Consider the following 13826-nt stretch of genomic DNA (forward strand, 5'->3'; position numbering starts at 1 on the left):
TTTCACCTGTCACAGGCAAGTTCAGACCTTGAGAGGACTGGCTTTAGCAGCGGGTAGTCTCTGGCTGGGATGAGATATGAGCCCGGGCTTCACACCACACGGCAGAGCATGAAACTTTGAGCGCGTGTTAAAACATTCAGCGTGTATTACCTTGAGCCCAAGGTCATCTTCAAAAAGAAGACTCTGCAAAGCAAGCCCTTAGTTCTCTGCTCACAGACTGACTGGCTGGCTGACTCACTTGCAGAGAACATGAGAAAATGCAGCAGAAAGAGCTCGTTGGCACCCACAAAAGCAACTCCCACACCTCTGTGACTCACTCAAAGTCACCTCAACTCCAAGGTTAAATGCTCACTGTATTTCCCTCTTAAATATAGATCCATCCCTGAGTCGGGGCTGTAGCCTCTGCGAATGCGAACCACTTGGCAGATGTAGTATCTACCTTATGCATGTGTGCGTGTGTGCTTCTTTCATTCTCCTAATGTGCTTACACCTCTATGTGAGTGAGAGCATTTCTGTGTGTGCATGACTTTTTTTTAAAGGGTGAGTGAGGATAATCGGCCCCCGGCACACCGGACTAAAAGGCCGGGTCAGAGTTTTAAAGAGAAGCTATGTATTTCCCATCCCTGGATAACGGCAATGAAGTGGGCCCTTATGACTCAACCTGAGAGCATGAAAAGGGCCTCAGAGGGGACCCGCCATCGCCGGCCCTCTCTTTATTGTCCTAACGGGCTGCCTGAGCTCTCTTCCACCGACCACGGCAAGCGAGGAGAGAGCAAGGAGTGGAGTGCTGGAGTGCTCTCAGTGCTTTACCTACCCGGCAGCCACTCTCCACCATGAAAGCACAGGTAATATCCCCTGTTCAGCGTGATAAAATTTCAAAGAACACCAACCTTGGTACATGTGTGGCAACGTGTGTGTGTGTGTGTCGTGAGTATGTATGTGTGAGGGAGATTTATGTTCAAGGCTGCCATTGTTGCGGTTAAATTATGGTTTCAGTCAAGTGGCTACTGGTAAACTGAGCTCTGGTGGTCGTCATTACTCAAGGAAAGACGGTTACTATTACTGTATGTGTCCAAATCCTTCCAATGAGGCTAGACGGCATTACTTTCTATAAATAACTGTTAGCGCAGGACGAGCCTTAACTCAAACAGAATGTCAGCTACAAGCTGCAGAATTTGCAGTTTGATGGAGATGTTGTTGCTGGTTGTTGCCTCCAACACACAGCAGGACTGTATTTTATTCACGGTAAGGATGGGGAAGCTCTTGCACAAGGGTTAGTAGTTATAGGTTCAGCTAAGGACCATTTTTTTCTGTAAGTTTAGGTGCAGTTTAGTTTTGAGTGATTTCTTTTAAATATTACTTTTTAAATTGATTTGCTTGCAAATAAGATTAATCTAGAGGCATCACACCGGTGAAAACATTTTATAATGTAGTTGTTGGCTTTGGAGGAGCTTTAATAACCCTGCTGATGTCAGGTGTTGTCTCGGTTTGGACTTGGAGAATACTAACAGAAAGCCAGGTGTAGCCTTTAAAGGATATTGGTGTTTACCTGGCAGAAACGGTCCAATGAAAACCACTGACAAGCTGCATAATGGGAAGCAGTTTTGGAGTTTGACCTATACTAGGGGCTTAAAGTTAGATATCTTGACCTCAACTATAAAGATTTTGACTATACTACCTCTGTTTTTCATGTGTCTCTCCAGGTCAAGAAAGGATAAAGAAATACTGTGTATTCTTACCCTTCTGTGCCCATGCAGTAGGCCACTCTGTGCTGTTGGTGTAATATAATGATGTAATCATTCTGTCATTTGTGTTTATGAGATGGAAATCTTTTTTGGTTAGATAATACTGAGGAATTAAATTTTTGTTTGAAGTGGTTTTAGTTTTAATATGTCATATTGTAAATTCCTGCAATCTTATTTCAGCACCAGGAGCTGTCCACCGTATGGATCATTGGGATTTAAATGGGTTTTACAGTCATATTGTTATATATAATCTGTGGTAAAATACTGAAACATGCCTAAAAATGTGCTTAATAAGGGTACATTTCACAATATCTTGAAGAGCTGATTGCTATTTGCTGACCCGGACTCTGTCTGGATGAGAAAGTACAGTCTAATTGTGTCATGCTGTTAAAACTGTGTAGGTGTGCAGGGTCTTTAAGTTTATATAAAGATTTCTGCTTGATCTTGAAATTTGGGTTCTGGATGCAGGTATCAGAACTCAATTCAGGAAGAGGAGTTGGTATCAGTATCACCTTGCCTGGTAGATTAGTGAATATATTCGAGTAGTAGCAGCTATCAAACCCAACAGCTGCATTCAAATAATGTTATTATTCTTGCAAATGCTCCATCGTGGAGGCTGTCTTTTGTCAATTATGATTGTTGTCAGTCAGTTTCACTTCTCAGATTTACACACACACTCACACACACACACACACACACACACACACACACACACACACACACACACACACACACAGGCTATCTGGGTTCTCTTGGGACAGTCAGCCAAGTCAGTAAATGTTGCTACCAGTCCGTCTCGGCGCTTGTCAGCATTACAGTGTTATTAATTCTTTACGCTGTACAGTGTGTTGACAGCAGAGACAGCAAAATATGTAAAAGTTGACATGGCTGACATTGTGACAGGCTGACAGAAATATGAAGTAGAGGTTTATATGCGCTTCACAGATGATCTATAAATAAGTGGTTTGGATGGGATCTATAAAGAGTGTGTACCCCATTCTTTTCTGGGCTATTTCTTGAATCACTTCTTCTCTTTCCCTTTTTTTTTTTTTTTTTTTTTTTACTATACCTCTCTTCCTCCCTCCTTCTCTAACATCTATCTCTCTCTGGATGGCTGCCTACCTCTGTGCCTGTGTCTGGGAGTTGGCTGGGGCAGAAATAAACCACAGTAATGGCTTTGCTTTGCTGCTAATCTTGTCATAAGAAGGTGCGGCCCTGGGAGGATAGCTCCTCGCGTGTGATATCCTAATTTAAACATCAAAAGATTCCATCATTAGGAAGCGTGCGTCTAGCCCCAGTTTTCAAGGGAAATTATTACATCTTCCCGCCGCAAAAGTGTAATGCAGGAAGACATTTCTGTCAAGCACACACACAGACACACACATAAATCTCACCGGACTTGATGTTTGTGCACTTGAAGAAAAACATCATCATTAGCAGCTTTCTCTTGTGATAGACGGAGCGATGACTTTTTGTGTCGCAGCCCGCCGTGGGCTCTGATGATAGCCTTCATTTGGAGTTGGCTGCTTGGCGTTTGAGACTGGTGACGGGGATGGGATCTGCTAAGTGGGATCCAGCGCGCCTTCTGACAGCTTCTCTGGTGGGTCTCCCTGTGTTTCAGAGCCATCACGCAGAATCTGATGTATGTCGTGCAGCAGAGGAGCATCAGGCGCTACCACACCTGGTTAATATTATCATATACTGCATGACAGGTGCAAATCCACACAGGAAAAGTGTGTGTAAGACAGCAGGAGAGTGTACACGCATACCTATAAATGTATACCAGAGGTGTAGCTACTGTTAAAAACACTGAGGTTGTGTCATCGGTATAGTTTATGGGAATTTGGGGGGACCACATTTAATCTATTTAGCATTTTACCACCTTTGTTTTTGTTCACTCTCACTGCTCCCAGTGTCCAGCAGCAGCAGGCAGCTGTTTTCAGCTAAATTAGCGACTAGCTGGTGAACACAGTGGATAGTTTAGCTGCTTAAGAGTCAAATATTTCTCTCAGGAGTTGGTGGAGACCAAAACAGAGATAAAAGGAAAATTGCCATATCAATTTAATAAGTGATAATATGTCAATGTTTTGTTTCCATTTTTTATTACTGCTCCCACAGGGCAAAAAAATCAATTAATACAAGTTTAATGACAACCAAATGTAATTAAATTAAGTAGTTGTTAAAGATTTTTTCCTGGCAGTGTGGTGTAAACTTGAAAAATCCAAATAATCAAAAAGTTTTTATTTTTCCTCTAAAATGCTAGCTACAGCCATCTTTGGTAGATGTCTTTTGTCTGAACACTGACAGAAAATAGACAGTGATAAAATATCTTTTAGGCCTTGACTTTAAAAACAGAAGTCCACAATTGTTGCAGTTTTCTTCTAACAGCAAAAGCCTCCAATACTGACTGCTTTAGCTCTATAATGATAGTGATTAGCCCTTTGTTGTTCCAGTACTAAAAGGGTTATACATTTATACTGCAGAAAAGAAAAATGAGTCCCCACAGTTGTACTCTTAGCAAGCTTTATTTTTTTTAATGTTTCAACCAAATATGAGTCTCCAGCAGCCCTGCAATAATCTGTTAATTTGAGACGTTCTAGCAATAAAAATGGCACTTTGAATCAAAGTCTAAAGTTGGTTAATAGGCTCTCCAACTGTTTGGCTCCTGTAATTTGAGTGTTCACAGGGGACGGCGCCTGGTGTATGTGATCTATTGCTTCACAGCAGCACTTACGTCAAATTATTAGCTCGACTGATGATGGATTTAAGAGTGAATCAAGAAATACCATGTTCCATAAGAGAGCGCCATCAAAAGACCAAAGAGGTGTTTGCTCTTTCCGTTTCACTTTCAACTCTCTTTAAGTCTCTCGCTCTCTCCCGTGCTCTCTCCCCGCGTCTTTGTCTCTGTCTTACTGTAGCTCTCTCTCTCTCTCTCTCTCTCTCTCTCTCTCTTTCACTTCAGGAATAGTACTACAGTAGGTTTCAGTTGCTGTATGATTTATTCATTGTTGTGTTTTTTTCCTTCTCCTTGAATGTTTGGTGGAGAGGACAGGAAACTTTGAACCAGAGTACAAAGCAATGTATATTTGGGTCACACATTTTCTGCATTTCTTCTGAGAGCTTTCTGTGTGTGCGCACGCGTGCACGTATGCTCTTTCTCTCTCCTTACTTTGTCTCCCCCCCCCCCCCCCCCCTCCCCCCTTTCTCTCTTCTGAGAGCTTGTCTGGTGACTGGGTCGACTCCTCTCCTCTCTGCCACGTTCGTCCTTGAAGTGAGAATCAGTGGGGTGCCCCGATCCGAGGGGAGGCTGGCGGGGAGGGAGGAGGAAGGGGGGGCGGGGGGGAGAAGGCGAACAGGGCAGAGAGGTTGGGAGCTAAATAATGGATGATTTCTTATTGAAATAAAGGCCTGGTGAAAACAGAGGGAGCGAGCATGTCATTACCTGGGAAACAGAGCAGAATGCTTAATCCTAAAACACCATGCAGCAGAACCAGGCCAAAGCAAAGCTCTACATATTTACTGGCATCAGCTTCGGCACTGCTGCTCAGTGGAATCATCCCGGCAATGTAAAATTCACTGTGATACTGAGCTGAGCCTGTTTGTTACTGTAGGTGTCATCACAAGCAATGCAACACCTAATAGCGTTATGTCATTACGTCAGTGTGAAAGACTGAGCCAAGCCCGAGCAGCATGGCAGCTTCCCCTTTTATGTTCCCCCACGCCGTGACTTTGACCTAACACCATCTCGGCTTGCGCTGATTGACTCAGCAGTCATTATCCCCCCCCCCCCCCTCCTCCCCCTCCTCCCCGGCCCCTTCCACCACACCCAGACAAAACTTGTCTGGCCGTAAGCCAAGCTGGTAAAATATGAGCCGACACTGAACCCATGACACCACTTCTTCCCAGACACATTAGCAGCACTTTCCCGAGCCTCACCTTCACCGCAGACGCTCCCGCGACACAGCGTGCTTTTCAAATCTGGGGCACATAATCAACATGTTCACACCTGAGGAAAAGTTGTATGTTTTTCTCTGGTGTGAAAGTTGATAAATAACTAATTTGGGTGTCTCGAAAGTCAAATTATGTCGCAGAGGTATCAGGATCGGACTGTTTTGCCGAAAAAGTAACGCAGAGCTCTTTTGAATTTATGCTGTTCTAGTGTCAGAAGTGTGAACAATTTTCCATGTGTGCTAGACTGTCGCAATGTTGCACAAGTTACTTTTTAGGAGTTAATTATTCCAGACCCACATTTTCCGATGGTAGCTTGAATTATGAATTCAGAAATAAGCAGGAAACTGCAAAACAAAATCAGGCTAACGATGTTAGCTGTAATTAAAATGGAGAAGTAGCAGGCTGCCACACTATTGGCTTGGAGAGAGATGTATTAGCCAGGCATATGGTTATGATAATTAATCCCAGGACTACAGAGAAACAAATAAACACACGCTAAACAAACAGGGGGGACCAGCTGAGGGCTGCAGGCACGGGTACTTCTGAGGAGGAACCCAAAAAGGGAAAAAAAAAAAAAAAAAAAAAAAGAAGCAGATCCTTATCGTCACTGCTGCAACCAAGAGTATGAGTCACAAGAAAGAAAAAAAAAACGCAGGGGTAAGGAAGGTTGAAGAGGAAAGGGAGGCATGATAGAGCAGAAAGAGGAGGAGAAAAGAGACAGGGGATAAAGGGAGAGGACCACTAGATCACCCCCTTAAGGAACTTCCTCGCATTAGAATTCATCTCAGAGTTGCTGTGTTTTCCCTTAAATAAGAAACGCATGGTCTTCCCTTTGTAGACCACGCTGTACACAACATTTATCTCTTAAGCTGCAGCAGTAAACTTAACCTTAGCATACATTACATCGATAGCACGCCGCTGAGTCTTTAATATGAAGCTATCAGTGTTGACGGCATTATCCCTTTTTTTTGTTTTTCCACAATACAAATGAGCACAAAAGAACCTCATCTTCTTAGAGGCTCTGAAATTAACAGCCAACCTTTTGTATGGGCTTATAAATAACTGGAAATGCTTTCTTTTTCTTCTTCTTAGTGTGATTCAGAGCTAAGACTGTGAAAGAAGGGAAGGGATAGTAGACGGGGAAGTGGGGCCATCCAGGCCCAGTGGCGTGTGAATAGACATAGTGAGGGTTTGTGGTGAATCGGAAGAAGAGACGCCGGGATAATGCTCTCTCTCTCTCTCTCTCTCTCTCTCTCTCTCTCTCTCCCTCTATCTGCTCCCAGTTGGAGGATGAGGGAGACAGAAGGGAATAGCTGCTAATAAGGCGTTGGGTGAAAGGCTTTGGGAAAGCTCCCCGTGGTGCTGGTCTGTAATGGAGATAAGCGTTGCCGTGTTGTTGTCTCACAAAAATCAACAAAGGGAACATGCGATGGGAGATTTGCGGCCGTGTCCCCAGTGAAAAGCGGGGCTTTCACGGCGCCGTAATGTTTAGCAGCATTAGAAATCATTAGGCCCGGCACCGAGGGGAGAGTGTGCCAGACGCCCGTGCCCCAGTTAACGCTGTTTTCAAATGCCCGTAATCCATTCCTTTAACTTGCTTTCTTCCATTCACCTTCAGATGTGGGCAAATCTGATGGGAGGAAATGCAGGAAAGAAATAAGGACTAGCTCTCTCTGTGTTTGTTTGTTTTGTTTGTTTTTAGCTGAAGATTTAGCCAATCTACATCCCTGCGCCTTGTGATCTGCAGAAGCGATAAGGCCGCGGCCAGGCTGTAGTTAGACTAGCAGCAGGTGCCTTGCCAGGCAGTGGGGGGATACAGAGGATGCTGATAAATGGGGCGAGTTTCCCGCATAAAGCACAGCGCCCTACAGAGGGAAGAGAGATAATGTATGCAGAGTTCACAGGCGCTGTGGGTTGCTGCTGCAGGGCGGGCGGACATCTTTGGAGCAAAATGATAGCTGCATAGAGATGAGGAGACTTCCAGGAGGTTATTTCAGCCGAGTTGCGAGCTCGCTGGAAATGGACTCCTGTGATCTGCAGTGCCATGACTGCACGTTTGCTTTACTTGGATGAGAGGAGGCGTAACGAGACAGGAGTGGTCAGGAATAGTAGAATTTTTTTTTATCAAACTCAAGCTACATATAGAAGGTAAATGCCAAGTCTGGACTTTAGCCCTAAAGGTGAGTATTTGCGGACTACTTATTGCTGTTTAGAAGTGAAATCTATCTCCAGGATGTCAACCTTCTAGGAACTAAGAATGTCTCTTTTCATATTGTCAATGATGCATTTAAGACTATGAAAATGACTGTGACAAACTCAAGTTTCACACACAAGCTTTTACCTTTTGATTACAGATGTGTGATTCAAAGGTCAAGTAGCTCAATACTCAAGTCTATTCTGAAAGAGTCTAATAAACCAGGGTGGTGGTTTTTATTTTTTACCCTTAAGTAGTTTTAATGTTGTGAAAATCATCTTATCCTGCATCATCTGACAACGTCATATTCTGTATCATCTTGTTCCAGCTCCTCATTTAAGCTATATGATGTTTATACAGAGTGAAATATTCAAATCCAAGGCTGCAACGTTCCATCCAATGGAAATATCCCAGATGTCTTGTGCAGCATTTTATACACTTATCTTGAAATTTAACCTGACATATTTGGTATCTTTGGTAATGTTCAGATGTCCACTAGAACTTCAAATAAAGTTCTGTTGGTTTGGACAATGTTTGGAAGCACAGCATGAGTTTGTAATGACCCCCTGGTATTTCAATAAGATTTAAAAGCTGCTTCTTCAATTCGCACAGCAACTGCAGCAAATCACAAAAGCATATATATACAAATGAAGCTAACAGAAGTATTTATGTTGGCCCTGTTAAACAAGCTTTAACCTCTAACTGTGGTTAACTAGCCGTAGCTAGCCGCTCTAGCACTAGCCGCTTAACCAGCTGGTAATGAATGCACTGGGCCTGTGAGGTCAAGCCTGGTTGTCTGGGGACCCATTAGCAAGGCGAGTGAGCCCTCCCAGCCCTGCGCTCTCCCCTTCCCTCTCTGCATGGGCCCTCTATCCTGCAGGCTCCAGCTAGCAAAGCAGCCCCAGTACAATGCCAGAGGCCAGGCCAAGCTCTGCCCAGGGACCCCACCTCAGTGAACTGTCATTTGTCTCGGCCATCCTGCCAGCGCCGCAGGCTACATTAAGCCTTGATCTATGGGGCAGGCCAGCCTACTTGGCCCAGGGATTCAGACACTATATCCACCGTAAAACTGCACCGAGTTGGGTCTCAGGTTTTGTATTAACTTCTTCATGGTGTATCAGTGTGGGTGTGTTAAAAGAATACCACATTTCCCCTCTAATCACAGTCATTTTTCATAAAAAAAGCACTATACTACATTTCACCCTCAGCACAACAATATCTATGGAATCAGATAAAGCTGTCGAGTGAAGGCCTTTCACTTCCTGCTGGTTTACAGTATCTCCAATCTACTGTGTCCTGGCTCTGGTGTTAAGTGTCTCTCCGAAGGGTCTGTGTTGCTGTCAGCACTCACACGTTCACTTTTCAGCGCCAGACTCCCTCCGATGGCCTCCTTGCTGCCCCCCCCCCCCGCCCCCCTTTGCCTTATCTCAGCTTTTTTAACATGACTGTTAAGCTGTATGTGATGAAATGAGATCCAGGGTTGAGCCCAGTTTGACCGCACCTCTGCTTGAGTTTCTCAGCAACCACTGCTTTGTTTTCCTGTTCCCAGACCCTTTGGTGGTGTATACGTCTCTTCGCGTACAACGTCCCTGGAGCCCGGCCAGTCGCAAGGCCCCGACGAGAGCTGTCAAACCCAATTCTGCCAATGGCGGGTGTTGAAAGCTGGCATGGTAGACATTGAAGAAAAGCCGGCGTGCTGCTGTCACATTACTCCTCAGTTGTGTGCGAGTGGGGGGAAGTTGCATGGGAGATCTCTTTGCAGAAACACTATAAAGCCACATCAAGATGAGGGACCACAGTTGCTGGCTCTCAAGCCTGGTTTCTGGAAATAGGCAGTGGGCATTTGCATGTGTCTTTCTAAGGCAGTCTATTCATTAGATTAGTGTTGTGCTAATGTGAGGACTAGCCAGACTTAAATACAGGATGTCATAAATCATAATGTTCATTTTAAGCTCATCCGCACACAAATACTTGCACGCACACACATAAGCATCCAATAATCGCACACACACACACACACACACACACGCAATTACACACTTAAACAAGCCCAGTGTTTGTGTTCAGCGTATGTCGGAGGTGGACATCTTCCCGTCTCTCCAGCTTTTTTTGTGGGGCTCCCATGAATCATTGCCTCTTATTCCTTTCTCAGCGCGGGGGAAATCACATTAAGTGGAGCGCCGTGTTTGGCTCACACCAGTCTTGTCTTAATAGCTGTAATTTGGAGAGGAGAGAAAGAAAGGGAAAGAATGGAGAAGAAAGCTCGCTCACAACACTAATTCCAGTCAACAAAAACACCCCTCTCCAATCCCACCACATTAATTTGCATTAAAATATCCAACAGTTAAATATGTAAAGACAAAATAGTGGCATACTATTTATACCCAGGCACATCTCCTGCCATGTGTGCTATGGCAGCAGCTGTGTGTGTGTACAACCCCCTGTTACTGTAGCATGCTGAACAGACCTCCCACACCAACATGGTTACCCACCTTTGCACAAGTTTGCAGGAGCGAGCATTACCATGTGGGAAGGGACTATAAACTGGCCACTTAGTGAATTTTACTTTTTCGGATGACTTCAATGGCAAAGGATAAATCCAATAAGAGTATAAGAGGAGGAGACAGGTTAAAAGAAGGTTTCTACCGTGATATCCAGTGAGGTTTTCTCTTAGTGTTGTTTCTGCACAGCACTTCTATTTTCTTTGTCTAATCAGCCATAGCTAAGACCAAGTTCTTCCTCTGTTTATTCCAAAGAAACTGCTGTTGCAGCTGCCGGAAACATAAAATCCATCACTTCTTGCGAACCAAATGATTTGTCCTGGGAGACGAGACACCAGGTGTTGCAACAAATGTAAATGCTTGCTGTGTGAGTTATGTCTGAATCGACAATACAAAGTTGTAAAAAACGGGAGTTATCTTTTCACTGTGAATGTATGTCAAAACAAAAAAAAAAACAAAACAAACTTGTTGATACTGTAAGCCAGTGTGAAACAGCTCTATGACTGATATTGGATGATTGTGCAAAACCCTGAATTAGGTCCAACACTAAAGATTTAACATTCTCACTTCCTGTAATACCTGTGTATGCAAAGAACAGTATAGTTAAAGTTATGAAAAGATTGTGGAAATAGCAAATACACTATGGTTAATGTATGGTTGGGGTTAGGCTACTAAAATAGGGCACACTACTTCCTGTATTGGTGCTGCACCGCCATTGGATGTAAATTTGGAGATCCATAATGGACATAACTCCAAGGGACACCCGTTCACCAAAAAAGGAGATGCACAATAGGTAAAGAGATGTAGAAGGTTTTCGGTAGCTGATATGTGAATAGAGAAAAGGGAGAAACAAGTCAGATTGTCAGATTTGGTACCACAGTGGTGCCTTCACCTCCCCCCCCCATTCCTCCATTTACATTCATTCATCAACATCTGTAATGACAGTGCAGTGAGGTGAATCCACACTTCTGGGAAGATGTAAAGTACAGCTCAGTTCATGTGTGACCAATATATCAAATATACTAACACCTATTGGGGAAAAAAAAAAAAAACCCAAAACAAATAACACCAGATTAGGATGTGTTTTGTATTCCAACTGCTCCTGAAGGAGAGAAACAAAGAGAAGATGAGGAGGGTGTTGTGCTGAGAAAAAGACTTGTTTGATCATCCTTTTGTTAAATACCTGTTTACCCAACAAGACACGAAAACATGATGACTTATAATTCGAAGATTTACCATCAAGTTTGATTCTCCTCAGCCCAAGTGCCTTTCTATATCTGGATCTCATCTCTTTGGGTATAATGCAATGATTTTATGGCGATTCTCTGCTGCTGAATCCGTGGAATTATCCATGCTAAAGCTTCTTTCTAATGCTACTATCATACTGATAATAGCATTACCTAATCCTGCCGGTGAGCATTTGCACCTCTAGCTGTTGCAGCCGTGATCCACATAATTCCACTAACTAATGCGCCAGTCACTCCCCACACTTCCCAATTGCTCCACTGCACAGATGAGCACCTCTCATGACCTCGAGTCTCTCGGAGCACCAAAATCAATATCCGGGCCCTGTTCATGGTCTGGCTACAGGGCGCTCTTTTAGTTTATTTGCAAAAAAATGAGCAGAACACAAATCTTTAAAAAAAAAATATCCAGAACATCTTTCTCTAAAAGAAAAAGATGACAAAACCTCAACACCAGTGGCATGAAATGCAGAAAAATGTCTCTTGTTGCTGGTTGAAGCTATGTCAGCTATGAGGATTATTTGAGTTTGTCTTACTTGATTAAAAAGTAGAGTTTTATAGTGCCTCTAACTTTTTTTTTTTCTTCACATCAGGACATAATAAATCACTGAAATCTTGCTCTAAGTTGAACCCTCAAACTAAATTAGTCATCGCATGATTAATATTAATATCACAGAGCAAGTTTGTAGTTTTGTATCAGTTTATTTCAAACGTAACCACAAACACAGTTAAGAGTTAGAAAATATACGCAAACATTTACAATTCGTTGGATCAGGAACATATTAAATCCAACGGGAACATTCAGTACCGTTTCTGGCACAGTGGTTCGTTTATAGCACATACATGCATACAGTAACTATTCTCTGTCCTCTCTAACCTCGGCTCCCCAGCGATTGCCACCCACTTCTAGCATTTCCACAGTGGCTGCAGTAATCTTTGGCTTCCCTCCTCTGTGGTCGGCTGTGCAAACAGGCACCGTCTTGGACAGAGGCTGCCTCTTTCTCGTTTACTGAGGTGAGAGGAGGTGAGAGAGATGGGTGGGATGAAGGGGAGTCCGGACACATTGCGGAGAGCGAGGGCCTGCGCGCCCCCCGTTCGTGATGGCGGAGTCACAGAAACATCCAGAGAAATGTGATGTGGATTTCCTGTTTAGATTGACTCAGCCGGCTAAATTAACACACAATAGTTTGATTCCTCAAGAAAGTAAAGCATTAAACAAAAGCTACAAAGCTTTTTTTTTTACTCGTTATTTGGTAAATACTCAATCCTATTACAGATTTTGACATATGTTCAAGGGTTGTGGGAATCCTGAAAACCACCATAGCAGCATTGGTGCCATGTTCTGTACACATACCTCATGCTGCTAAATAAGAATTACATTCAGCAGCTTCAGTATAAATATTAGTCGTGGTTCTATTTGCAGTAGCATCTAGGATGGATTGACTGATGGAATAAAACTCAAGTGATGATCCGTGATTCTGATTGCTGCTAAACCCATTTGGGAGATGTCCTTTCAATACAAAAAGGCCTCTATAGTCATGCAGGACGCCTGGGGACTGCATGGAGAAATCTGTACACTCTGCCAACCCTAGATTCATGGCCCTGTGTGTTTGGCCAACCATTTCCTGGTGCAGCACTTGCTATTTTATTTGGCCCGCTTCAGCCCCAAGGATAGGGGGACAGTTGTCTTCCCCCGCTGCTGAGCCCGGAGAATTGCTTGCTTACTTTTCCTCTGCTCTGTGGGAGGAGAGGGAGAAGGAGAAAGTTAAAAAAAAAGAAGAAAACTGGATGGCGGCCCTGTTTTTGAGTTATTAGTTAAGAGCGGGAGGCATGGAGGTATGAGAAGAGGAGCTAGAAAAAGATAAAGATGGAGTAGTGATTGAATGAGAGGGGACTGCCAGGTTCTGTGTTTGTGTTTTGGAGTTTGTTTCTATGTTTTTTTTTTTTCTCCTCTACATACTTGAGTTTTCACCTCTCAATGCTTCTTGGACTCAAAAAGAAAAACCGCTGTGTTTAGCTGACACCAGCTCTTCATCCCTTAAAAAAAGGCACCATTGATCGAACCGCCTCAATCTAAACAGATTCTTATACGCAATATACGATGTTTTCCATGGAGCAACATTTGATGGGAAGACACGCTAAAGGAAATTGCAGGGTGAAGGACAAAACTATCTTGGGGGCCACGCTGAAG

General features: G+C 43.6%; 1 protein-coding gene across 16 annotated transcripts in view; it reads left to right on the plus strand.

Moving 5' to 3' along the window:
• The window catches only part of pou3f3b (POU class 3 homeobox 3b), a 185543-nt gene that overhangs the window by 27369 nt on the left and 144348 nt on the right, over positions 1–13826 (plus strand). The window contains exon 7 of one of the 16 annotated variants that reach the window (XR_006401000.1): positions 9440–10281. The exons of the other annotated variants lie outside the window; for them this stretch is intronic. The gene's annotated coding sequence lies outside the window, so the exon portion shown is untranslated. Of the gene's footprint in view, positions 1–9439; positions 10282–13826 lie in introns of those variants that run through there. 16 annotated transcript variants of the gene reach the window in all.

Source organism: Thunnus albacares, chromosome 24, assembly GCF_914725855.1.
Source record: "Thunnus albacares chromosome 24, fThuAlb1.1, whole genome shotgun sequence".
Lineage (NCBI taxonomy): Eukaryota > Metazoa > Chordata > Actinopteri > Scombriformes > Scombridae > Thunnus > Thunnus albacares.